Here is a 26,364-nt window from a genome sequence, read left to right as displayed (position 1 = left end):
AGTCTTCTGTAGGGCTGAACCTGCCAAATTGATGTATACGCTTTAGAATGTTTGAATTATATACCCAGGCTTTTCTCTGTGTTATTTTACAATTTGTATCATGTTAAATATTAGCCACTATTGGGAGCCACCGTCAGTAATATCCACATACATTTATAACTGTCACTTTAGTGTTCGTTTTCTTCAATTTGTAGCTTACATTTTGCATCATTCCATTCTGTTTACCTTTCTTTCCTCTGTCACGTCTATGTAGTTGTTCCTGAGGGTTGCTAGCATTAGTGGATCATATTATGCTAACATTGTGCAGTAATTTGGGACATGTAGCCTATTTGAATCATTATGGAACTCAGACCAAACATAGCAGGTTAAACCAGGAGCCTGGCGCACGGTTCACGACGACTGGACCGTTGTCATGCAGTTCCATGATTAGTGAGGATTAGGGTAGATTTATAGGACCATTGTTCAACCCTTATTTTACACTTTTTTCCACCTTCCAATATTTCATGGATGAACTTAAATATGACAACTTTCAGGATGAATCAAAACACTATATCAATATATTTTGTGAATAAAGGCTCTCCCAACCATACATACTTTCATAAACCTTAAATGTGCCTAAATAATCAAGAGTATTTAAATCTACCAGTTGGTGCTAAAATGGAGCTGAAAATGCATATATTTAGATGGCTTTATTTAATTGATCCCTATGTTCTGAACCTGTTCTCTCCATGTATTCTGTCGACAAAATTAGAATTAAAGGTACACCGTATTTAAAGGGATGCTTTAAGATAAATGTACTGAAAACCGTATTGAATGAAAACTCCATGAGAAATTCTGTTGAGAAAATCTGTTGGCCAGCAAGTGGGAGGGTTTTCAGCGGTTTAAATAAACATATTCTGCGCGTGCAAGGGAACCATGCCTGCAAAGCCTGTTACACACCTGCATAAAGTAAGTCTGAATACCAACTACTAAGTCAGAATCTGGCCCATTATGATAGCAGCACTGGGTTCAGTACAGGCCATGTCATGATGCTGTCATCTCATAGCCTATAACATAATCACACCTGATAGTAGCTTTACATCTACAATAATGCTGAATAATGCCAAATCAATGGAACTCAAAATAACTGTTTTTCCTGGAGAGATATCCTGGTTGGCTAATACTTTTCCTCGGCCCCTAATCCTGATGGTCAAACTGTAAATAACTTGCAGGTCAAAATGTGTTGTCCTCATCCCTAGAAAATGTTTGATTACCATCCCAGATCTGGACAGAAATATCTGCCACGTTATACTAGTAGTGCTATATAAAGCGAATAGGATGACATTTCCATCAACAGGTGTTTGGAGCTCAAGTATGGATATATGTTGAGGTTGGAAATGCTGTGTTGGCTGCATATTTAATGTTTATTGAAATGGGTTACTAGATTCTAATTCTAACACCCCTTTCACACTATCGTGCCGACCCAAACTTTACTTTCAGAATAAACATATGTAAGAGGCAATGTTATTTCTGCTGTATCCAATTAACAGTCAGCTAAGACAGAGCTAACAGCAGCCGCAGCCAACCATAGATTAGGGTCATATGCAAATGCTGCACAACAAGTCGGGGCCGGAGGTAAGGTGGTAATGACATGAAGTGACTGATGGGGAATCCCCACGTCAATGGATGAACTATAGTTTTAGGGTATGGGTATGGTGCAAAAACAGTTTATCACACACAGGCATGCAATGAAAAATATGTCTGAGAGAGTACGATATCTAATTTATCTGTGAATTGAGGTTTAGCTATGCAGACCAAGAAAATACAATACTAGTCTACTAAATCTGTACTTTTATCATTCAATACTTTTTTTATTCAACTATATAATTTGGAGATACTATTACAATATCAGACTACAAAAGTTCCCACTAAGTAGAAAGTATAAGAGAAGGGGGGGGGGGGGGGGGGGGAGAGAGACAGGGAGAGAGAGAGACAGAGGAGGAGAGAGAGAGCGAGAGAGTGAGAGAGAGACGGGGAGAGAGAGGAGGGGAGAGAGAGAGAGAGACAGAGGAGGGGAGAGAGAGAGAGGAGGGGAGAGAGAGAGAGCGAGAGAGACAGGAGCGACTGACTAAAGGGATTATGAAGCGTCAGTTTAGAAAATTATTATCTTCCACATCAGTCAAAGGAAACAAAATGTTTTACTGCAGGTGCATAGAAGAGTAAGGTATCAGCACAGCAGGAACTAGAGACTGTCTAAAAGAATACAGTGCCTTTTGGTGAACAGCGTTTAGTGGGACAACTTTGGCAACAAATGTATTCAAGAAATGAATTCTCAAGCTGTCACATTGTTGTTGCCGGTTGCCATTTGGAAAGTGAGAAAAACAGAAGGTAAATGAGGAGCTGATGAAAACAAGAGGATCCTTTGGGGATGTCACATGAATGTAAACAAGGTATTTGATGTCCGTCTAATGCTTCAGGGAACAAGGTTTATTGATGGATTAAAAGGGACATTCTGAGGCATCCTCCTCAAGTGGCTTTGGAACCAGAACAAATGTTTGATTATGTTCTGGTTGGGGATTGTACTGACATTGCTTCTTCTTCAAAACCTAGCTAAGAATTTACATTTTTAATGAGGGGGAATTGGTCAGATGAGATTGGGATTTTGGTGCCTTGTTCTTCTTGTTGTGGTGGATTCAAACAGGAGGTTAAATGATGCTGATCACAGAGGACCCAGGTGGAGGGACCTTGTTAAATGTTCAGCAGAATGGGATCTCTGGAGGCCAGGCCAGGGCTGTCAGGGGTCCCAGAGATGAGGGGTGGTCTATTTTGTCGGAGACGGTCGCAGGCGATAAAAATGAGGATCCTAATGAGGGAGACAATGAGGAAAGCAACTATTACGACGACGATGACGTCTATCAGGAATTTGAAGAGTTTGACTTTGACACATTGCCAGATCTGCCAAAGGATATCAGGAGTATTGCCTAACTCCTTCTATCCACCCGATGTCTCCCAGCCCAGACACCCCCAAACCTCTGTCCTTCTTCAAGGCCTGCTCCAATAACAATTCCAAAATAGTGAAGATTATGATAAGGCAAGGGGTGACAAAGGAGGAAGTGAGAGAAACAGACAAGAACAACAGAGTATGTTTGTGGTGTCGTTAAAGAAATTAACTGTTTTCTGTGACATATCAGTATTATCAAGTAAAGGCCTACTGTACAAACATATAACATGGTTTCTGTTCCAATGTCCACACTGGCATCCTACTTGCAATGATGCAATGTATAATGCTTTCTACATGGCTTGCTGGTATGGACATTGGAACGTAGATATTTGTAAAGAAGGTTTCCATGAGATCTCCACCGATCAGGAATTTGCTTTATAGGGATTTGATAGAATGACAGCAGAGATTTTAACCAGGAATTTTTTTTCCAGGCTTTCTGCTCCCCTTTCTGTATAGGGCTGAGTGTCATATAGGGCCCAAACTGTGTCATTTCTGTGGACAGTGACAATCTCAGAGGAATACTCAGAGCAGTTGGTTAAGCACTGGAACAGATGGGGGTGTGGATTGCAGATTGAGCAGTGGAGGCTCCTCAGAGGAGGAAGGGGAGGACCATCCTCCTCAGTGAATTACATACAAATAAAAATTGTGAAACATATTTTTAAATAAAACTATACAAAATATATTCATGTCACCAAATAATTGATTAAAACACACTGTTTTTAATTGAAGGTCTACAGTAGCCTCAGCAGCACTCTGTAGGGTAGCACCATGGTGTAGCCGGAGGACAGCTAGTTTCTGTCCTCCTCTGGGTACATTGACTTCAATACAAAACCTAGGAGGCTCATGGTTTACACCCCCTTCCATAGACTTACACAGTAATTATGACAACTTCTGGAGGACATCCTCCAACCTATCAGAGCTCTTGCAGCATGAACTGACATGTTGTCCACCCAATCAAAGGATCAGAGAATGAATTAATCTAGTAGTGAAAGCATAAGCTATAGCTAGCTAGCACAGCAGTGCATAAAATGTGGTGAGTAGTTGACTCAAAAAGATAGAAAGACAATGGTTGAATACATTTCTTCAAAAATGAAGGAGAATCAGGAGAGAGCGAGAGAGAACAAGATGTATTTTGTATTGTTTCAGTTTCACTTACTTAGCTAGTAAATGCAGCTAGGTACTTCAGCCTTCTCAAACACCCGGCTCAAACAGAGAGGGATCCTATGTTACCTAGCTGGCTATGGCTATCCAACACTGGAACGCTTCCAAGTCAAGGTAAGCTTTTGGTTTTATTGCCACTGGGGCCCGCCGGTGTAACTGCTAAACTGCTTGCCAACTGTACACTGTACTGCATGATTGTAGTGGGTTTACTAACGTGTTAGGTCTAGTAGCTATGTTGACTTGATGTTAGCTAATATGGTGACAACAATGTAGGCTGTGTGTAGCGTCATTATGATATGAAGATTTGGCTTGGAATGTTTTTTTCGCCTGGTCACAGACAGCTGATGTGTTGTGCACTGAAGTCCACAAGCAAAGGGAAATGGTGAGAGGAGGAGGGCATGTAGATGCGAGAAGGAATTATCCAACGATCATAGGGATCATGCTGTTTATATGTGGCTGCTATGAAAGTGAACTGTGTTTGCGTGTGATCAGGGGTGTATTCATTCTGCCGAATCTGTTGAAAAATGTTTCTTAAACGGAAGCAAACGGAACGAAACGAAGATAAACATACCTGAATTTGTCAAATAGAAACTCTCGTTTGCAACTTTTGGACTAATGATTACACCCTAGATCAGCTAGATGCAGGCAAGATTGTGCAAGGTGGTATTGAATCTGTCAATGTCTGTCACCTTTATTACTCAAATTTCTCTCAACCTGTGCACCTACGTTGTAATCTTTAATTCATAGGCTAGGTTGTAGCAACATCATGATGGGTATAGGAAAAATTTGAGCATCATGTAGTAGCCTAAACCTATCGATGTTACATTGATCTGGGTGAATGGAATATGAATGACAGTCATTCAATATGTTGTAATAGAAATTAGGCAATGCTCATCAAAACAATTATCATCCTCCCTTATGTTCAACATCACCGACCGCCACTGAGATTGAGATAGAGTTGAAGTAGCTCGTAATCATGGCTGAGCTTTTAAAAGTTTCACCCAAGATATCAGGGTGCAGCAGGACAATACCAAGGGGGGGGGGGCTTCAAATACCTTATTCTTCACACCATTAATGACCATTATGGATAGCGAACAGGTAGACATTAGGGTTAGACCCAATGCAATTTTGGATGTGTTTCTCACTGCTGTATCCTCATAAGTGGTAAAGCAATAATACTAGGAATATAAGTAGCCTATGCATTCAGTGACTAGTACTGTACATTATATTCAAAAGGTGTTGCTTGTAGATTCTAAATACAGTTGGTCCCTGATTTCCTGTGTATTCCCTTCTTACGGTCTTGTGACGGGACAGACTAATACAGTACAAATGAGGGGAGAAGTTTGATGTCATGCAACACTTAATGGCACGAGTGTCTGGATGCATAAAGGCAACAAATGCCCTCAGTTGTTTCATGTTACATCCACCACTGGCATGACATGAGCCCTAATGTGTAGTTTGTGTAGATGTAAACAAACACACACACAGCAGTGTTTTCAAATCAAACACACTGAATGTGCACTGTGTTTAAGCAGATTAAGACGTTATTTTGGCAAATCTTAAACTGCACTTTTTTTTTATTTTCTTCAATTGACCTAGACAGATAGTCAGTGTTGGGGAAGCTACTCTGAAAATATTGTTTACCAAGCTACCAATTACTTCATACTGGAAGAAGTTAAGCTACACTAAAGCTAACCTTAATAAACATATAGTTTACTGAACTAAAGTTAAGTAAAGAAATTCCACAAATTAACTTTTAACAAGGCACACCTTGTCAAGTTGCGTCAATTCAAATCTGGTATAGGAACAAAAAGAGCTCAATACACGTCTTCTAAAATAGACTAGTATTTTAATTCATGCAAACACTTGAATGGTAAATATGATGTTCGTATATACGGGCCCACTGAAAAACCACGCAGGGCAGACAGAGAACTGAGCTTTTGTTATAAGTTCTTCTTTAAATACTCTGACAGAGATAGTTCCCGCTCTCTGCTGGGCCTGTCAGAGTAGAGGCTGGGTGTGGTTTAAACTTACCCAACCTATCGATGGCGCACAGGCTGGTCCCAGCTCCTTGGCGCTTCACTGTTGCCGGGCATTAGTTGTTATCTTTACAACTTGTCTCGAGTCAGCAACCTCAGACATAGTTTGTTCTTCTTTGTAGCAGAACACATGTCCTTGAGCGGTTTAACAAAGAGGCAGTGTGTGTGTGAGTCACAAGTCTGTCTCAGCCTACCCCCTAACGGTTCCTCACATTAATCACAGCTTGTTATGTTAAACAATCTATATCACTACAGCACAATCCTATTATGTTTAATCATTAATGTATTCTTTCTAAGCTAGGCATCACATCTAGTTATAAGAATATAGATCCCAACAATCCCCCTTTTCACACCCGCTGGGTGTGAACCCAAAATAAGAAATTTCAGGGAAATTTAGGATTCCCCCTTTTGACACCCACTAGGGTGTCACTCATTAAAATACAATACAAACAAAAAGAATCACACTTTTATTAATAGGCAATAATGATAATAAAAAGGCCTTCAGTCCTTCCATCTACACCTAACTTGTACTAGGTTGGCTACCAGCCACCCAGGAACTTCAAACCTTCACATAAGGAAAGACAAACATTCACAATAGTTAAAATGGATTTATAAAACATAAAAACACAAACAGGGAATTTTGATTCCCCCTTTAGACACCCACTAGGGTGTCACTCCACCACCTCACCAATAGCAAACCAAGGGTCATCCTCAGTCAGCTTCATCTCAGTGTCTGCATCTCCTTCTTGAGCCCCTAGGAGGGGCATCATACCCGCAGCATGCACGACATCTGTAACAGACTTTCTCAAACAAGGAATTACACAGGCAGCACAGCACATTAATATTAGAAACACAACTACTAGGGTCAGAAATCCAGTAACCACCAGTGCAGCATACTTACCAAACCACTCCCCCAACCAGGAGAACAGTCCGTTTCCCTCCATTCCAGCCATGCTCTTCATTTCAGCTGATAGTTTATCTAAACCAACTAGGGCTTTAGAGATACTCCCATCAGGACTGGTATTGTTAGGGATAAATGTACAACAATGGCTTACCATTCTATAGACACCACCCCTTTCTGCCTGATCTAGAGCCAACCTCTTTTTACTAAGTCATAAGAGTGAGATGGCGGATAATTGTTCAAAGATCCCTTTTGTTGCATCCCTAGTCCAGCCAATAAATCGTTGTTGGTCGTAATAGATATAATTAATCCAATCCACAATTTTGCTTGTCACCCACCAAAAGGACGTGGTAGTAAACCCTTCCCCTAATTGTTTCATAGCTCGGTATCCATCCGATACCCCCCTTGGTATCCCAATCGCATCCATCTAAATAGGGCTATTCTCCTTCTTGTTAAAACTCCTCCTACATCTGTTTAATCCTTGGTTCCTGGTGACTAATTCTAACTAGCTGAACCAGTAGAACCAGGGTGCACGTATCTAGCCACCCTTTTGGAATTCTCTGCCTTACACTGCCTTTACTGGCACACGCCCACCACACATCGGTTACAGGGGCTGTAAGGTTCAAAATTCTCTCCTGTGCTTCCGAACTTAAGTCTGTCACATTACTACTATCTCCAATTGATAATTGGTGATGTCTTTGTTTCTCTTTACCCCCCATCTGGATGTTCAGTCCCCCTCGGTCTCATATCCCCATCCCCAAGTGTTTTTAAACACTTGAGTCTAGGAACAATCCGCCGTGGGGGCCGAACACGAATATAATGGGATTTTTTATAATGGGATTTTTTTTTTTTTATAATCCCAAATTTCTTATTGACATGTACCCCACCCATTGGCTACGTCCCTAGCCCTTCTCTGACTCCCATTTTGTAGGCCACTCGTCCTTGACGGTCAGTATGTCGGGTCGCTTCTCTTCTCTTTTACTTCTTAACAATGGTAAGGGCATAGCACAATTGGTGGTGGATCTTGACATATCAAGACCATTACCGAGACTATGATGCAACTCAAGTTATCCATATTCCCAAAAACCGCCAACCCTCTCCTGTCCTCAGTCTTTCTGCTTGGTACTACCCCATACTCACACCCTGAGAACACACTACAGTGATGATAGGTCGGGGTAGGAGATCTTCGTTAACAGAGGTGATCCCCAGACCCTATTGGGCCAGTTCTTCTCTCTAACTCTGCATGTGTTCAGTGGTGCTTGCATGTGTTCTTACCTTTTTGCAGTGGGTAACGTGGACCCAGGTTGCTCTTTCTGCTATTCTAATGGCAAAGGCAATGACCAATATAACCTGATAGGGCCCTTCCCAACAGGCCTGCTTCCAGTTTTTCTTCTTTAGGGACTGGATGCTCACCAGTCACCTGGTTAGATAGAGTGGGTCACCTTCTCCTTTAGTTCACCTGTGGGGCACAAAACCTCTGACATACGGGTGTGGTTAATAAACTATCTTCACACGTGTTCAGCTCTCAATTTCTATTTCTGAGTGCATTCTCTTTCTAGACTGTATCTAAAAAAAAATATATATATATATTTTTAAAGTATTTTGTCCTCTCCTTCGTATATATTTATTATTTAATCCTACCATCTACTATCATCCCCCTTTTGACACATGATTCTGCTCATGTGTCAATATTACCACCTACCTAAACAATCACTTAGGTAATATTGGTAATTTATCATCCAATTGCCATCCCTTATTTTTACCCCAGCTCTCCCGGGCTTGACCTGAAGATGGTTGGACATGACAGGTCCATACTTAAATCTTTCAAACCTAACACAAACCCCCTAAATTTAACATAACAACCCTTTATAACCATCATACTAGGTGTGTTGTTTTTTATTTGAAAAACCCAATTTGAAAAACAACAACCACAAATAGCCAGGCCCCACTTAATTTGGTAGCTCACTTTTATGACCTAAATACTGCCTAACTTCACTACTGCTCCCCCTAGCCCTAGGCAACATTCCAATGAGATAAGCTAATCTCTTTCTCCTGGTTATACATTTTGTTAACCTTCAATTGCCATCAGTAATCTAAAGATGGTAGTACACACAAAACATGATACAGATATCCCCAGTCCTAACCCATCAATAATTGTTTGTATCAATCTAATTCCTCATAACTAATCCATAAAACCACTCAAAATTCCTCGAGTATACAATGATTATTTAATTGATTACCCTAAATCTGCTACATGTGATCTCATCTCAAATGATCCATTATCAATTATTTGATCAACCCCCTAGGAAAATCTGTCTCCCCTTCTATTGTTCCTGTCCCCCCTGTAAATGTCATATTTCATTTTTTAGCCAATACAATCATGGTTACATCAAATGTTCCCTCCTTTGGCCATTTACTTACTATCTTTCTGGTCCTTTTTCTCATTTGTTAGAGATACTACCAATATCTTCACTATTCTCTGGAAACCTTCTCTTCATGATTGCTACTGGTGATCCTGCCATCTCTACTTCTGGTGTGGTCTAATGTCTATAATAGGGTGTAAGGTAAATTATTCCTGTTGTCTTTTTCAGCTAAACGTTTTATATTCCTCAGTTAATGGTATTTTCTCCCTAATATATCTTCATACTCTTCTTCTTTCCCTAAATGAGATTTAATCCCTTGCCTTTCCTCTACTATCCTTCTATCATTACTGGATCAATGATAATAACTGTAATAACTATTAATAATAATTGTAATAACTATTTCACATTAAATTGTGCCTTTTTCTGATAATGTTATAATTGTAGCCTATAGCATTACTTTAGTTAAAAATATAAGTTTGTTTATTTAACAAATCTAGAACCCACTATAGGTTGGTGCTATTCCCTCAGCATAATAGCTAAAGCTACTTGCATCCCCTGGTCCCCGTAACGAAAATAAATTATCGTTCTAGAATTCACCAACTATTTGCATACACCACTGGTGTTAAGCAACCTATCGAATAAAGTAAAAACAATTAGAATTGATCAAAGCACTGCCTTCCAGTCAAGTATTTAGACCTCTACTTGAAATCTTACAGCTCAATCTAACTCGCTGGACTGTCTCTATTTTTTTTTTTTCGCTAACCAGAGCCATAAATTATTCTCCTTTGTCCTCAACTCAATTTTCACAGCTCTATCGCCATTTCAGTTCGCTATTCAATTTCTTTAACTGTTCTCTCTGATTAGGCCCTCATTAATAAAACAAATACTTGCTATCATTGATAAGCATACATTTAATGATATTCCTATCATTTGAACTATCTCTCACCCCTCCCCTTGCTCCTTCCTACACAACGGGGGAGGCGCGGGGACCTTGTAACATATTTTCATAGACCTTTCTAGAATACTTCTACTTAAGCTATCTAATTCAACCTTTCACATTTCTCAATCCACGTAGTAATCTAGGTCTATAGCCCCAATGCGAAAGCTTTACCCACTGTCCCTACCTGGGTTCGAACCAGGGACCCTCTACATACATTGCCAGTCACCCCACACATTCCGCGATCCTTTCAAAGTAAATACTTCCAGTTCATAGAGCAAGTGACGTCACCAAATGAAAACCGCACTAGCTCTCACCTCATTCTAAGGTTGCTGGGGCCTCTTTCATTCCCCGCCAATAGATTAGGTAAGGCTATCAGTGGGTACTGGCCCCCTCCTACTCTCTCTCTCTCTCTCTCTCTCTCTCTCACTGCTTCTTCATGCTCTTCTCCCATGTCTATATAGTGCCCTCCGGGAGGTGAAACCGGTCTGTGCATCATTGGTGGAGAGGTTGCTCTACTTTCTTGTTTCCTCTCCTCGCTCAGGTCTTGCATAGTTTGTTCCATTTCCTTCAGCTGTTTCGCACCTCTTCTTACTTCCTCTTCCAATATTTTCACTTCCTTATTTCTTTATTCTCTCTCTCTCTGTCCTCCCTTTCCTGATTCTTCAGTTCTGTTTGGGTCAAACCCCCATCAAGCATCAGGCTTCCCCTGTCGCCGTCACCCATCAGGCTCATACGACTTTCTTCTTCCTGTAATCTGGACATGTTCTCAACCCCGTCTCGTATAGCTCTTGCTGCTTCTAGCAGTGCCCCAAAATATCCAGTGTTGGAGCCATTAGCTTTGGTGCCTCGTATGGGGGTGGAGACGTAGGCAGTTCTGGGTATAATCTTGGTGGCGGTTCCGTAGGAAACCTGGATCGTTCCTTCTTGTCCTGCTTCTCCTTATTGTTCTGTTTTTCTTCCCACATTTTCGTAAGTTTTCCCAACATTGCTAGTCCTATTCTTTCCTTCAGCCTTGCTTTTTCCATTCCTTCCTTGATTTGACCCCTTCTGGGTTCTCCTTCTTTCTTCCATTCACCTTCTGCTTTCTGAGTTCTTATTTTCAGTGTTTCTAGTATTCTGCCAGGTTCTCCGTCTCCTGGGATTCCGTCAGTTGCAATTATACAACCGTCTTCTATTCACTCTTTGTATAATTTTTCTCCTCTCCGTTTCCACTCCTTTCCATCTTTTCCTCAGTTTGTTTCAAGGGTGGACTTCAGTACTTTCAGCACCCGTTCCGCCTCTGTGTGTCCCGCCATATTTATTTAACACTTTTTTCTTTTTATCTTTATTTTAGAAATTTTAAATTTTTTAATGATTCTATGTCTCACTTTTAATATATATTTTATTTTAATTTCTCTACCCTAGTATATCTATTCCCAATTGTTATTAACGGGTTATACGGTTTAAGCAGCTACAGACTTCTTTAACTCCTAATTAGTTTTCTATCAAGGTATACAGGTTTATTCATTTTAATAACCCGCATTCACTCTTTTGTTTCATTTGCAATCACTCTTTTATTACACTGGGATCATTTGCACTCTCATTCATACAACACCCTATACTTTAAAGTGCTCCTCCGATCTGGGTTGTATCCCCCAAGTACAACTCCCTGCCGAAGCGCAACACTATAGTGTACATTAAAGTGCTCCTACGATCCTAGCCGTACTAGTTACGGACCTTGCCGATAGCGCAACACTATCTAAAATTGTAAGTGTCCCTCTGATCCTAGCTGTACCCTCGTAGTTACGATCCTTGCCAGTAGCGCAACACTTTTAATCCAATAACTCCCTATACCCCCAGTACCCACCCCTGGTGGTCCTAGCCTGAGGATTTCAGTATTTTCCTGGTCCTAGCTGTACCCTCGTAGTTACGGACCTTGCCGGTGGAACAATACTCTATGGTACCATGGTTTAACATCACATTCACCACAGGTTTGCATGTCACAATATGGTGCTTATCTACTCATAATAATTCGTATAATAATTCATAATTTAGTTCACTTACATCAAACAGGTGTTTCACAAAATTAATTAGGATAAAGCCAATGTGCAGAACTTTAGTTATATAACAATAGGTGTCTGCTTACCTGTTTTTAGTTGTCTGGACTCTTTGTGAAACGACAGCGATGTCCAATCGGCCGGACAATACCCAGCGAAGTCCCTTTACCAGATCACATCGGCGGTCACCAATTGTCAAGTTGCGTCTATTCAAATCTGGTATAGGAACAAAAAGAGGTCAATATACGTCTTCTAAAATAGACTAGTATTTTAATTAATGAAAACACTTGAATGGTAAATATGATGTTCGTATATACGGGCCCACTGAAAAACCACGCAGGGCAGACAGAGAACTGAGCTTTTGTTATAAGTTCTTCTTTAAATACTCTGACAGAGATAGTTCCCGCTCTCTGCTGGGCCTGTCAGAGTAGAGGCTGGGTGTGGTTTAAACTTACCCAACCTATCGATGGCGCACAGGCTGGTCCCAGCTCCTTGGCGCTTCACTGTTGCCGGGCATTAGTTGTTATCTATACAACTTGTCTCGAGTCAGCAACCTCAGACATAGTTTGTTCTTCTTTGTAGCAGAACACATGTCCTTGAGCGGTTTAACAAAGAGGCAGTGTGTGTGTGAGTCACAAGTCTGTCTCAGCCTACCCCCTAACGGTTCCTCACATTAATCACAGCTTGTTATGTTAAACAATATATATCAGTACAGCACAAACCTATTATGTTTAATCATTCATGTATTCTTTCTAAGCTAGGCATCACATCTAGTTATAAGAAAATAGATCCCAACAACCTGTTAATTGAAATGCATTCCAGGTGACTACCTCATGAAGCTGGTTGAGAGAATGCCAAGAGTGTGCAAAGCTGTCATCAAGGCAAAGGGTGGCTACTTCGAAGAATCTAAAATCTAAAATATATTTTGATTTGTTTAACACTTTTTTGGTTACTACGCAATTCCATATGTGTAATTTCATAGTTGTGATGTCTTCACTATTATTCTACAATGTAGAAAATAGTAAAAAGAAAAGAAAAACCCTTGAATGAGTAGGTGTGTCCAAACTTTTGACTGGTACTGTACCACGAAGCTACTGCAAAATATAGTTTAATTAGTAGTTGAACTGCATGTAGTTCACTACTCCCCAACACTGCAGATAGCGGGGCCAAGATAGATAGTGAGCCATGCCAAGATTATGTTCTCCTTTGGGTTGTTTGTAGATGGGGTGTTGTTGTCAAATACTTTCACTTGTAATTCCTCTTTGGTCCCAAAGCTGTGGTCTAGGCCTACCTCAGAGACCTTTACATCAGTTGACCATGTAAGCCCTAAGCAGTGAGAATACTGGAAGTTCTGCTGATCCTTCAAAGCTTTTGAGTTTCGGGTTTTCATTATGAGTGGGCAAAACGCTTTGTTTACTTGTAATTCCTCTTTGGTCCCAAAGCTGTGGTCTAGGCCTACCTCAGAGACCTTTACATCAGTTGACCATGTAAGCACTAAGCAGTGAGAATACACAATGTCTAACGAGTTTTCTTCAGATGACTTAGGGCTCTATTCAATCCATAGTGCTGAAGATCCACTTTATTGCACGAGACTGTATTCACGGTAAATACTGCATATGTCGGCTCAATCGGAAATTACCTTTACATTTTTAAACGGATCTTCCTCGATACTGATTGAATCCATATCTTAACTGTGATTGGTTGTACAGTTGCCTTGGTGACCGGGTTTTCCCCAAATCCACAAACGGAGCCCTTGAGCCACTCTTGTGTACTGTTTACTATACGTCATTATGCTATCTCACCATAGGTCTGGTGGACTGTGATTAGCACTGTAGGCAACAGCAGGCAGATGGTTCAGAAAGCTCCAGAAAGTCTATTAGCTGAGACTTAACTTGGAATTTCCTTGGGGATCAGTAGGCCTGTCAGTTGGCGTCTCTGGCAATACATTACCCTCCAATCGTATAGGTTTATCAGTGTCACACCAAGTATTTGTTTATTTTGTTAGATAAATTGTTTCACAAATACTTCAAAGAACCCCAAGGATAGATAGTTTTTAAGTCATCTCTCATTAACAAATGAGACTACCCACTGTCATATTCTACAGTGTCAACACAAGTCTAGCACCACACACCTAGAGCTAGAGTAGCTGTTAACGCGCCTCAAAGAGCAGAGCTATTGATCCAATTGACCCTGTGAAGCAACTGTGTTGGGATAATGAGCACTGAGACAACCGTCTTAAGAAAATCAGGCTCCAGGGAGTGTAACAGTGACCTCAGAGTCCTGGGTGGGTGAGCTTGCCTTGTGTCTTTAGTTAGCTACAAAGCCATTCACAAGCACTAGCAGCAGCCACGTCTGGAGTTGTGTATCTTTCTTGAGATCTAAAGTAGACAAGTGACGTACCTGTAGTTGTGTGACGTTCTATACTTTATGCGCAAGGCCAAATGTTTGAGTTGGAACAGTATGGCACTGTGTGTCAAAAGAGTCACCAGAAGGCCACTGACTTACAATAACTAAAGCAGTAAACATACATCCAAAAAGAGGGATGTGTCACTGATTTTTGAATGTGGTATGTGTTTTTCAGAATGGGCTGATAGTAGCCTGTTACATCGGCTGGGTGGATGTGGTCATAGCGCTCTCTCAGTGTCCCCACATCGATGTCAATTGGCAAGACAACGAGGGGAATACAGCCCTCATGACAGCTGCTCAAGCAGGTAAGAAATCTACAGATGTTTCAATGCTGGCAGGTTGGTTGGTTCCTAGTACAGTATATTTTGGGAATGTGTCATGAACGAATATGATTATTCTAAATGAAAACAGCCAGATTAAAACAAAAGTTTTGATCTGAAAATAATTAGTATAATTAAAATTGGTTCATTGTGGTCCTCTGTAGCTCAATTGGTAACGCCAGGGTAGTGGGTTCGATCCCCGGGACCACCCATACGTAAAAATGTTTGCACACATGACTGTAAGTCGCTTTGGATAAAAGCGTCTGCTAAATGGCATATTATATTATTATATTATTATTGTGAATAAGGTGAATAACACATTTGGTTATTTTTTAATATCAGGCAACATTATGATATCCAGCTGCTTGATCAACTACTTCCCCAACCTAGAGCGTAGGAACTGCCATGGATTCACCGCTTTGATGAAGGCAGCCATGCAAGGGAGGGCAGGTAAAGCTATAATATTTATTTTTTTCTATATAATTTTTACAACGTTTACTTTTTCTTTATTTTGTTGCTAGGCCCACTGTGAAGAAGAATAAGTTTGTAAAGTTACAGATGTCGGATCTTAATTGTATATTTTCTCGCAGAAAAACTTCCTGAGCATCAGGAAATTCAAATGAGATTTAGATACGTTCACTGAAAAACTGCAGTTCTCTTTCACCACATTCCGGGGCAGTCGAGTCGTTTGGAACAGTGCCAGCTATCAAACTCATCCTCCCTCTCTCGCGGTTGTCACTAGTTAGCACAGCTACAAAGTCCAAGTTGGCTATATAGTAAAGATTCATGAAAACAAAAATGTGGTTTCTGGTCATAATTTAACATTAGGGTTAGGTATAAGGTTAGCAGTGTGATTAAGGTTAGGGTTAGGTTTAAAATCAGATTTTAAGAAGAGAAATTGCAGAAATAGGTGGGGTTTAGCCATAATTATGACTTTGAGGCTGTAGTAATTAGTGATGACCCTCTCTAACTCGCTAAAATGTTAAAAGCGCCAGACAGAATATGAATAAATGTACTACTGCTACTGTAGGCATATAGATCCTATTACTGCAACATTCAAATGTGCATTTATCTGAAATGCATCCATACACATCAACAACTGAACCAGTATCTGGGCAAAGGAGACAATGAATAGGACGAGATCTCTCTGCCCAGAAAGCTACACTACATGACCAAAAGTATGTGGACACGTGCTCGTCGAACATCTCATTCCAAAATCATGGGCAAAAATATGGAGTTGCTCCCCCTTTGCTTCTATAAACAGCCTCCACTCTTCTGGGAAGACTTTCCGCTAGATGTTGGAAGATTCCTGCGGGGACTTGCTTCCATTTAGCCACAAGAGCATTGACACTTTTTCGGTATATATGTATATGCTCTTTCCATGACATAGACTGACCAGGTGAAACCAGGGGAAAGCTATGATCCCTTATTGATGTCACTTGTTAAATCCACTTCAATCAGTGTAGATGAAGGGGAGGAGATAGATTACAGAAGGATTTTTAAGCCTTGAGACAATTGAGACATGGATTGTGAATGTGTGAAAGACAAAATATTTAAGTGCCTTTGAACTGGGTATGGTAGTAGGTGCCAGGAGCACCGGTTTGAGTGTGTCAAGAACTGCAACACTGTTGGGTTTTTCACACTCAACAGTTTCCCGTGTGTATCAAGAATTGTCCACCACCCAAAGGACATCCAGCCAACTTAACACAACGGTGGGAAGCATTGAAGTTAACATGGGCCAGCATCCTTGTGGAATGCTGTCAACACTTTGTAGAGGACATCTTAACGTTTCTAGCGAACCTAAGGTTACGAATCAACTGTCAAAATTTAGTTGTTGAACTGGTGCCAAGTGGCCATGCAGTCTAAGGTACAATGTAGGTACGTTACTGTATTGTATGCAAACACTGTTTCTTCAGATATTCAAATACTCCTGCTGCTCCTATATTCCTCCTGTGATGAAACGGGTCAAATTAAGATCCGACATCTGTAAGAGCTCCGATAAATGTAAACATTTTGAAATGACAATTGAATACCAACACATTCAATGCCTCTCTTTATTTGTGTATTCCCTCTACAAGGAGCGGACATGGAGGCGAGGGACTACAGCCGCAAGATGACCTCCAGGGAGTGGGCTTTGTTCACATGCCGCTATGAGCCGTGCGCCGAGCAGTTCTGTGACTCCTACAAGCTGGAATGGCCCATGCTGCAGGAGCTAGTGACCCAATGCCAGGAGTCCAAGAGCTGCTGGCAGAAGGTGGCAGACAAGGCCTGCTGCAGGTTCTCCCTCCGCATGAAGATGGACCCCGTGGATTCCGGTGTGATGGACCACATGGTGCGCATCACTACCGCCCTGTCCAGCCCATTGATCGCCACCGCCTGCCACACCGTGGCCCCGAGAAGCCCACCCTGCATCGAGAAGCGGCACTATGCCATGCCGGAGATCCTCAGGAAGCAGCGAGTGGACGAGCTGAAGCGCCTGGGCCCCAACCGCTTCAACAACAACAAGAAGCTGTTCAATAACTCCCAGGTGCAGTTGGTTCCTAAGAAGAGGGCCAGCCTGCAGACCCAAATGTTGCAAAAAGTTGCGGTGGCCGGTACTTCGGCCCTGAGGCGCACCAGCTTGCTGCCCCTGAACATGATGAGGAGGAGCAGTATCAGGCCTGGCATTGTGGTCCCCAAGGTGAGGCTGTGCAAGGTCCCCTCTGGGCCCAACCCTGAGAAGAGAAGGAAGAGCAAGGACCCCGAGCTCCTCCAGCTCCCCAAGTGGAGGTACAAAGAGGCTAAGGAGGAGAGGAGGAAGCAAGAGGAGGAGGGGAAGAAGAGACGTTTACCCACAGTGAGGAGGCGGTGAAAGACTTGAGCTATGAGGAGAGGTCAAATTGCTTTTCAAGAGCCTTGGGGTGCGAGCCAACTGTAATTGGTTATGAACTGTGGAGTTGAAGTTATCACCAGCATTTGAGATTTTAAAGACTGTGCCACTTGATTTAACTGTAGCCATGTAGAGCTATCTTTTCCTGTCCCAGATTGGTTACTCTGTTTCTGGCTTTTGACAGTGATGGGAAAGGAACACTTGGCTTGAACTGTGTACTCATTGTGAGGAATTCATACTTGAACTTTGATACAGATTTATTTTTGTTTGCATTCTTCAGATTTCTTCGGATTATGCATTTCTCCATTTAATCTGCATTTCTTCAGATTATGACTATGTTTTATATCTCCATTGTAAAAATGATAACTCAAACACATACAATACCTTTGCACATTGTTTATTGTGTCAATGTTTTGGTCAGAGACCTTTTCATCTCCACCAAAAAAATGTATGTTTGTCTGGGTTTTAGGGATATTCTCAAAGCAGACAATACACGAATCAGTTGGATGTATGAATAGGTAACAGCCAAAATAAAGGAAACACCAACATAAAGTGTCTTAATAGGGCGTTGGGCCACCACGAGCCAGAACAGCTTGAATTAACCTAGGCATAGATTCTACAAGTGACTGGAACTCTATTGGAGGGATGTGACACCATTCTTCAATGAGAAATTCCATAATTTGGTGTTTTGTTGATGGTGGTAGAAAACGTTTTCTCAAGCGCCACTCCAGAATCTCCCATAAGTGTTTGATTGAGTTGAGATCTGATGACTGAGACGGCCATGGCATATGGTTTACATTGTTTTCATGCTCATCAAACCATTCAGTGACCTCTTGTGCCCTGTGGATGGGGGCATTGTCATCCTATCGGGGTATAGCCATGGTAGCCAACATTTTTATACATGACGGGATGTTAATAGCTTAATTAACTCACCAACCACACCTGTGTGAAAGCATCTGCTTTCAATATACATTACATGACCAAAAGTATGTGGACACCTGCTCGTCGAACATCTAATTCCAAAATCATGGGCATTAATATGGAGTTGGTCCCCCCATTGCTGCTATTACAGCCTCCACTCTTCTGGGAAGGCTTTCCACTAGATGTTGGAACATTCCTGCGGGGACTTGCTTCCATTCAGCCACAATAGCATTAGTTCTGTTGGGCACTGATGTTGGGTGATTAGGACTGGCTTGCAGTCGGCGTTCCAATTCATCTCAAAGGTGTTCGATGAGGTTGAGGTCAGGGCTCTGTGGTGGCCAGTCAAACCCAGATTTGTCCGTCGGACTGCCAGATGGTGAAGCGTGATTCATCACTCCAGAGAACGCATTTCTACTGCTCCAGAGTCCAATGGCAGTGAGCTTTACACCACTCCAGCTGACGCTTGGCATTGCACATGGTGATCTTAGGCTTGTGTGTGGCTGCTCTGCCATGGAAACCCATTTCATGAAGCTCCCGATGAACAGTTATTGTGCTGATGTTGCTTCCAGAGGCAGTTTGGAACACGGTAGTGAGTGTTGCAACCGAGGACAGACGATTTTAACGCGCTACGCACTTCAGCGGTCCCGTTCTGTGAGCTTGTGTGGCCTACCACTTCGCGACTGAGCCATTGTTGCTCCTAGACGTTTCCACTTCACAATAACAGCACTTACAGCTGACTGGGGCAGCTCTAGCAGGGAAGACTTTTGACACGTTGAAAGTCACTGAGCTCTTCAGTAAGGCCATTCTACTGCCAATGTTTGTCTATGGAGATTGCATGGCGGTGTGCTCAATTTTATTTAGCTGAATCCACTCATTTGAAGGGATGTCCACATACTTTTGTATATATAGTGCACTTTGTATCCCTAATTTACTAAAGTGTTTCCTTTACTTTGGCAGTTACCTGTATATCTCTGTTCTGAGTCTCAGAAATCAGCACACTATATATTTACAGAAACAGGCAATAGGCTCCTGCCCTATTCTGGCTCAGACAAGGCTGCTTACTTTATATATGATGATGCATCTGATGTGATAATGAATATATATTTACATTTCACAGACACTCTTATCCAGAGCAACTTACAGTAGTGAGTGCATATATTTTCATACTGGTCCCCTGTGGGAATTGAATCCACAACCCTGGCGTTGCAAGCACCATGTACTACCAACTGAGCCACACATGACATATAAGATATAAGGAGAGGGTAGATTATAGCAATTTCTACTGTAACACTGAAGAAGCAAAACAGAGTCCACAGCAGGGTATTTTTATTTCACCACACAGATATCCCAGCAAACATGTCCACATTGGCAAGATGTGGGCCCAACGCAGACTAAAATATTGGCCCCATGTAGGCTGCCCATATTGGGCCGATACGTCTTTGTTATTTAATAGGAATTCATTTATTTATAATGTATTTATGGAACTTTTAATTCAATGCATAAATTGTATAATTTTCAAGCCTTAAAGGCATGGGGCGGCACACAATTGGCCCAGCGTCGTCCAGGGTAGGGGAGGGAATGGCCGGCAGGGATGTAGCTCAGTTGGTAGAGCATGGCGTTTGCAACGCCAGGGTTGTGGGTTCGATTCCCATGGGGCTATGAAAAATAAAAAAATAATGTATGCACTCACTAACTGTAAGTCGCTCTGGATAAGAGCATCTGCTAAATGACTAAAATGTATTTAAGGAACATGATACATTGTATCAGAATGGCAACCAAGTTTTTACTATCAAATATTTGTTTGTTTTTTTATAAGAGAAACTTCCGTTTCTCATATGTCACATGCCCATATTTAAGTCTTTTTAAAGACTTCATCAGTGGCAGCATACAATATATTTTTTTTTTTATGTAACAAAGAAAAAAACTGATCCCATACTCTGTTAGGACACTCTCAGTAACAGTTGCACAAAAATAACTGTGTGCAAACCATGCCCCCAAATATTCTAATGAGACCCCGCCTCTTGCTGGGCTTGTTTTGGGCTAGCCCCTGTTGGGCTGTTGTAGGCTAGCCTGTGTTGGGCTGGTGTGGGATTGGTGTGGGCTAGCCTGTGTTGGGCTGGTGTGGGATTGGTGTAGGCTAGCCTGTGTTGGGCTGGTGTGGGATTGGTGTGGGCTAGCCTGTGTTGGGCTGGTGTGGGATTGGTGTAGGCTAGCCTGTGTTGGGCTGGTGTGGGATTGGTGTGGGCTAGCCTGTGTTGGGTTTTGTGTGGGCTAATCATGTTGGGCTTGGTGTTGGGCTGATGTAGGCTTGACCATGTTGGGCTGATGTGGGATTGGTGTGGGCTAGCACGTATCGGGCTAATGTGGGATTGCTGTGGGCTAGCCTGTGCTGGCCTAGCCCATGTTGGGCTGGTGTGGGCTTGTTGTGGGCTAGCCCGTGCCCACATTGCCCACCAAATACCCACATGGGGTCAATGGGGTCATGTTTGCTGGGATGGCAGGACAGGTGGGAAATTCTCCACATTAAGCAAGCAGAGCATGGGCTGCTAAAGCTATGCCAACAGAAGACTGACCAATGTGGAGTGGGACATTTCGGTGCCAAATGAGCCTCTGTCAGTATGCCCAGTCGGTACTCATTCAGGTAGATTTGGCTGGAAGAATGTAAATTGACCGTTTGACTGGGCAATTCAAAAGGTTTCTCAAGATGAGCTCAATGCAATGAATAGGTGATGTACAGGTAACTGGCAAAATAAAGGAAACACCAACATAAAGCATCTTAATAGGGTGACGCAGTGGTCTAAGGCACTGCATTGCAGTGCTAGCTGTGCCGCTAGAGATCCTGGTTCGTGTCCAGGCTCTGTCTCAGCCAGCCGCGACCGGGAGACCCATGGGCGGCGCACAATTGGTCTAGCGTCATCCAAGATAGGGGAGGGTTTGGCCGGCAGGGATGAGGGTTCGTTTCCCACAGGGGGGCCAGTCTAAAAAAAAAAAAAACATGTATGCGTTCACTAACTGTAAGTCACTCTGGATAAGAGCGTCTGCTAAATGACTTAAATGTAAAAATGTGTTGGCCCGCCAGAACAGCTTCGATGCGCCTTGGCATGGATTTTACAAGTGTCTGGAACTCTATTGGAAGGATGCGACACCATTCTTCCACGAAAAATTCCATAATTTTGTGTTTTGTTGATGGCAATGGAAAATGCTGTCTCAGGTGTTGTTCCAGAATCTCCCATGTGTTCAATTGGGTTCAGATCTGGTGACTGACACACATATACATATATATATACAGTACCAGTCAAAAGTTTGGACACACCTACTCATTTACTTTATTTTTACTATTTCCTACATTGTAGAATAATAGTGAAGACATCACAACTATGAAAAAACACATATGGAATCATGTAGTAACCAAAAAAGTGTTAAACAAATCAAAATATATTTTATATTTGAGATTCTTCAAATAGCCACCCGTTGCCTTGATGACAGCTTTGCACACTCTTGGCATTCTCTCAACCAGCATCACCTGTAATGCTTTTCCAAGAGTCTTGAAGGAGTTCCCGCGTATGCTGAGCACTTGTTGGCTGCTTTTCCTTCACTCTGCGGTCCATCTCATCCCAAACCATTTCAATTGGTTTGAGGTCGGGGGATTGTAGAGGCCAGGTCATCTGATGCAGCACTCCATCACTCTCCTTCTTGGTAAAATAGCCCTTACACAGCCTGGAGGTGTGTTGGGTCATTGTCCTGTTGAAAAACAAATGATAGTCCCACTAAGCCCAAACCAGATGGGATGACGTATCGCTGCAGAATGCTGTGGTAGCCATGCTGGTAAAGTGTGCCTTGAATTCTAAATCAATCACAGACAGTGTCACCAGCAAAGCACCCCCACACCATAACACCTCCTCCTCCATGCTTTGCGGAGGGAAATACACATGCGGAGATCATCCATTCACCAACACCGCGTCTCACAAAGACACGGCAGTTGGAACCAAAAATCTCCAATTTGGACTCCAGACCAAAGGACACATTTTAATTTCCACCGGTCTAATGTCCATTGCTCGTGTTTCTTGGCCCAAGCAAGTCTCTTCTTCTTATTGGTGTCTTTAGTAGTGGTTTATTTGCAGCAATTCGACCATGAAGGCCTGATTCACACAGTCTCCCTTGAACAGTTGATGTTGAGATGTGTCTGTTACTTGAACTCTGTGAAGCATTTATTTGGGTTGCAATTTCTGAGTCTGGTAACTCTAATGAACTCTGGATCTTCCAATCCTGTAGCGGTCCTCATGAGAGCCAGTTTCATCATAGCGCTTGATGGTTTTTGCGACTGCACTTGAAGAAACTTTCAAAGTTCTTGAAATGTTCCGTATTGACTGGCCTTCATGTCTTAAAGTAATGATGGACTGTCGTTTCTCTTTGCTTATTCAAGCTGTTCTTGCCATAATATGGACTTGGTCTTTTACCAAATAGGGCTATCTTCTGTATACCCCCCTACCTTGTCACAACACAACTGATTGGCTCAAACGCATTAAGGAAAGAAATTCCTCAAATTAACTTTTAAGAAGGCACATCTGTTAATTGACACTACATGACTACGTGACTACCTCATGAAGCTGGTTGAGAGAATGCCAAGAGTGTGCAAAGCTGTCATCAAGGCAAAGGTTGGCTATTTGAAGAATCTCAAATATAAAATATATTTTATAACAGCCAGCAAAGTAGCTTCATTTGCATGTGTTTAAAGCTGTTTTCTAGTGACATTTATTTGGAGACATCCATAACAATGTGCTAATGAGGCGCGATTTCGCCTGGCATTGAGAATGTGCTCACTCATCAGGACACTGTTGTTCAGAGGAGCTAGCCAACAACACAGCTACAGTAACACAATCACTTCAAACTGCGTTTCGTTTGACCTTTTTTCAATTGACCTTTTTTTTGTATATATCCATAAAAATTATGACAGCTGATTCATGATTTCGACTGGCTGAGAAACGCTGCCTGCCTTTCTGTCTCGTCCCGACACGTTCAATATTATGGGACAGCAGGTGATCGAATTTGAATATTGAAACAATGAGACAGACAGCAAGGGTTATACAAATCTCCAGTGTTGAAAACTAAATGGTAGTCTAAAAGAAATGTGAGATAATGTCTAGATGCTTTTTATAGTGGAGATCAAGTGTATAAAGTGCCTGACTGGATTGAAGAGACAGTGTAAATAGGCATTTTAACGTCATAGATTTAGCTGGTGGTAACTTCTGGAATAGACACCGGCTGGAATGCGATTTTAACCGATTAGCATTCAGGATTAGACCCACCCGGTGTATAAGTGATTTTAACCAATTATGAGTAGGCATTGCCTACTAATTGTCTATTAATTGGTTGATGATGTCATCAGAAACACTTGTCTTCTTTTTTAACAAAAAACATAGAAACACACCATTTTCACATATGTTGATCTTGGAGTGGTGCTGGAGATTAACAGTAGAAAACTATTTGGCTTACTATAAATCAGAAGGCTATTTTACGTTTTATTTTTTTTTAATGCTCTTTGTCTATGGTAAAAAGACAATCCACAGAAATCGGTGCACCTCCATATGAATATGATTGAATATTCAATATGGTCCAGGTGATTATGTAACGGCTCTATATTCTCTGCAGCATCACATACAGTATTTGTATAATCACAATGTCACATCATATTAGCATGTTTCACATTCATGAAGGGAGAAAATGTTGTTTACTGTTCAATCTAACATCAAATTCATGGGCCATGCAGTAGGTATTCGGTATCTGTATCTAAAGCGTACATCACAGGAGTAGTACCAGGCCTTGCAGGGTAAAATGGCAGACCTGATCTGCATGAGTCACTAGCTGCCCACTAGAGGGCACTGCAGACTCTTCCAAGCTTTTGACGTTGACAGGCTACACACTGCATGCTCCTTTCCAGCAGACTGGCCTTATAATGATGGATTCTCCCAGGATTAGCGAAGCAATACACATTTTAAGAGACAATGGAATATTCCATCTCTTACTTTTTAGAAGCTTAGATCGCTTCTTTTTAGCTATACAAAATGCTGTATCTGACACACTGGTGAAAAATGTGAGCATTTTCACAGAGTTAGCCATAGGCCTACTTGTGCCTCCCTTCATCCATTCATAATCTATATTCTTAGTTTTTAGAGAGAAGCTTTGGGAGCATTTCTCATGGAGATCTATAGATATAGGCCAGGCAGTGTATACAGACAGTGTATACAGCATATTTCTGATGGGCACCACGGTGGCATGACGATGGGCATGGAGGATAACCTCAGGCTTTCCATTACCCAACTAGGCCTGCAGCCTGGCTATTAACACCTATCACAGTGGTAATCTCACAAGGCTGCGGCTCACACAGACCTGTCAGAATTACCTCCACTCAATGTCACAGAGAAAACAATTAGAGAGAAACTGTAAGGACACCCCTCACTGTGGAGGATTTCTATCAGACACTAATTGGTGTGAAACTCTTCACTAGGCCTTTGGAATAGGAAAGACATAAGCATTGTGGATTGGAATAAGAAAAACAAATTCTTTATAAAAATAAAAAATAAACTCCAAGTAACTGCAACATTCTACTGTAACCTTCAGCACGTCTAATAGAAATTGCTGTAATTTTGAATTAACAGATTCCAAGCTACAAATGAAAAAGTTCACTGCACTTAAAGAATATGGTAAGTGACTGATTGGAATGTTAATGAAAATCTCACAACTTTTTATTCCAGACTGTTACACCTGTTTCCCACTGGGCGCAGACGTCATTTCAACATCTAGTTTTGATTTAATTTTGGTTGATTTGTCAACTAACGCTAAATCTATGTGAAATCAACAAAACATGTCACCATGTTATTGGATTTAGGTTAAAAGTTGGGTGAAAAAACGAATTCCCTTACATTGATTACTTTTTGCAAATCCAATCAGTTTTCCATGTTCATTCAATGTCATTACATTACATTTTTGGGTTGCAATGATGTAGAAACAACATTGATTCAACCAGTTTTTGCCCAGTGGGCTGTCTCCATTGGTTACAGGGGAAGTTAAGGAAACACTGTGTTCTGAATCTGGAACATCAATTCATCAAATCAACACTCAGACACACAGGGCATTGTCTCATCCACAACAGTGTCTCATCCACAATGTGATGAAAATGGGCTCTCATTGCAGATCAAACTTCTTTGTATTTGAGCTGAATTCAATTACTTCAAAGAAACAAAATATATATTTTTTCTTTTACTAAACTGAATGAGCATATTCATGTAGAGGAGTAAACATAATTATTCTGGCTGAACCAAAGGTTTTCGAACATAGAGAGTACAGGCAGACCACACACAAAAAAATCTTGGTAACGAACAAACAACCCCCAAAACAGTTACTCTTAGATGGTCAGTTTATATTTTTGTA

General features: G+C 41.6%; 1 pseudogene across 1 annotated transcript; it reads left to right on the top strand.

The window, feature by feature from the left end:
* The first annotated feature begins 2,691 nt into the window (after nt 1-2,691).
* On the top strand, nt 2,692-17,997 carry LOC311146247 (ankyrin repeat domain-containing protein 33B-like; annotated as a pseudogene). Its single transcript has 4 exons — nt 2,692-3,119; nt 15,002-15,131; nt 15,489-15,596; nt 17,225-17,997. The product of its transcript is annotated as an ankyrin repeat domain-containing protein 33B-like (transcript).
* The last annotated feature ends 8,367 nt before the right edge of the window (nt 17,998-26,364 follow it).

This window comes from Coregonus lavaretus (assembly GCF_964263955.1).
Source record: "Coregonus lavaretus genome assembly, chromosome: 19".
NCBI lineage: Eukaryota > Metazoa > Chordata > Actinopteri > Salmoniformes > Salmonidae > Coregonus > Coregonus lavaretus.
The sequence above is the reverse complement of the archived record's forward strand: the minus strand, read 5'-3'. Positions and strand labels throughout refer to the sequence as shown.